The following is a 2,500-nucleotide window of genomic DNA, read 5'->3' as shown; positions in this document are numbered from 1 at the left end:
ATCATTACTGTTATTATTATTATCATTATCATTGCTGTTATTATTATAATCATCAAAATCATTATTACCATTATTGTTATTACTATTTTCAATATTACTATTATTATTATAACAATAATTATTATTGTGATTATTACGACTATTATTACTATTGTCATCATTATTACCATTATCATTTTATACTATTATTACTATCATCATCGTCGTCTTTATTATTATAATTATCGTTATTCTCTATAATTGATATTGTTATTATCATCATTATTGTCATTACTATTAGAATTATTACTATTGCTATCATAGTCATTATTATTGTTATATTCATTGAAGTCGTTTCATCTGGGTGTAAAATGAGGTGATAATTAACAGCCACGCATACATGGGAGCTTCTTGCTCTGGGTGATGTGAAACGATGGTGTGGTAGTCTAGATAGTGTTAAGTGCATGTATGCCTTCTCGCTCGCAATAGCTACCGCTGGCTAGCCCAGTGCGAAAAAAGGGAGTAGGTATGCACATGCCTCTCCTGCCAGTTCATAGTCTCTCTGTTATCGAGACTTCTGGAGTGCCTCCTCGTGGCCACCCGTGGGAACTAGGTACCTTGCAGTCCCAGGCTCTCGGAGGGATCTCGGAGCAGCAGGAGGCCCAAGAGGTTTGTAGCCATGGCCCACTAGCGTGTGGACACGCTTTGGCTCCATATCAACTCCCTCAGCCCTCTAGGGTCAATGAGTGACTTGGGGTAGGAAGACCTTGCCAGTCCTCGTTTCCCCAGATAAAAAATTGCTGGAAACAATTTTCATAAATGGAAATGCTAGAGGGAGGGTTACTGACTCTTACCCAGCAAGTGAGTCAGGCTGTGGGTCCGGTTGGGAGAGCGAAAGATGGCAACAGTTGCCATCAGCCGCCAACCCAGTGTGAGGCTTGTGAGGCAAAGCCCATGGGAACCTTACAGGCGGACGTTGGGCCACAAGAATTATTGACATAATAGCAAACCTATATACTGGTAATGAGAGTGCTGTAAAGTGTGGTGGGGGCCTGTTGAACTTCTTCCCAGTTAATTCAGGGGTGAGGCAAGGCTGTGTCCTTGAACCAACATTTTTCAACACCTGCATGGACTGGATGATGACTAGAGCTATGTGTCAATGTGGAGCAACACTGGGCAATATACAGTTCACAGACCTTGTTGCCATCCTATCTGAGTGTTTGAAATCACTGGTGGCGGTTCTTGGTGCATTTAGCAGTGAAGCAAAGCCCTTTGGTCTAGAGGTCTCAAATCAAAATTCAGGACTTTGGGGGCTGTTAGGGTAACCCATCCAGTTGAAACATGCTTGTGGTGAGGATCTTGAAGTCACAGAGAGCTTTACATACCTTAGTAGTGTAGTTCATGTCTTTGAGCTATCAGATCAAGAAGTCAGTAAACAAATTGGCCTGGCAGCAGGAGCCATGAACAAGAGCATTTGGAGATGTCGGTACCTTGCAGAAGGACCAAGCTACATATCTTCAAGGCCTTCATACCGTCAGTTTTGTTGTACTGAAGCGAAACCTGGATGTTATATAGTGCCTTGGAGTCTCGTCTTGATGTCTTTTGTAATAAGTCCCTATGCCGGATCATGAGGTACATGATAGGACCATGTGTCCAACCGACGGCTACACCATGAGACAGGCATGGGACTTGTTACTGGCTGGGCCATATATGGAAGGCCTGGGCGAAGCTAGAACTTTGCAAATCTCAAATGAATGAGTGGACTTGTTACTTCCATAATCCGGGACAGCCAGCTCAGGCTATATGGGCACCTAGCTCGTTTCCCTGTGGATGACCCTGCCCATCAGGTTGTCTAATTGTGAGACAATCCTGGGAAGAGGAAGCCCATGGGACGACCGAGGAGGTCATGGCTCGGGCAGCTCAATCAATCCTATCGCGAGGAGTTAGAGATGGGCCGAGAGCCTGATTGGAGACTCGCCAAGAGAGACCCCTGTGCCTAGAAGCGAAGGGAGGATGTAGCCATGCGCCCCTGTCGGTGTTAGCCCCTGATGATGATGATACTAAAGAATGGCACATACACCTTATAATACGAATTTATGAATATCCTATTCTAACTCTAATTCCTATTCTTGTTATCATGTTAATTATCATCATTATTCTCCAAGGCAAGTACACTGAACTGAAACAATCAGACCGCCATTTTATTATTTACATGACTTTCCGACGGGGGAGGTTAAGAAGAAAGGCAGAAGGGGAAAGGAAGAGGAAGAATTTAAAGATAAAAGGGGGATGGGGAAGGGAGAGGGAGGGACCTCAGAGAGAAAATAGAGAGATGGGGATAAGGGAGCGAATGAGGTGAGGATGTTTAAGAAGAAAGAGGAGGGAAGTAGGAAAGTACAGAAGTACTGCTGAAATTGGGAGAAGAGTAAATTTACGGAAGATTTGTGTGTGTATATATATATTTGTGAGTGAGAGAGACGAGGGGGAAGGGAAAAATAGAAGGGGCGGGAAAGAAAGGGGT

The sequence above is a fragment of the Penaeus chinensis genome, chromosome 18 (genome assembly GCF_019202785.1).
Source record: "Penaeus chinensis breed Huanghai No. 1 chromosome 18, ASM1920278v2, whole genome shotgun sequence".
In the NCBI taxonomy this organism is placed as follows: Eukaryota; Metazoa; Arthropoda; class Malacostraca; order Decapoda; family Penaeidae; genus Penaeus; species Penaeus chinensis.
The sequence above is the reverse complement of the archived record's forward strand: the minus strand, read 5'-3'. Positions refer to the sequence as shown.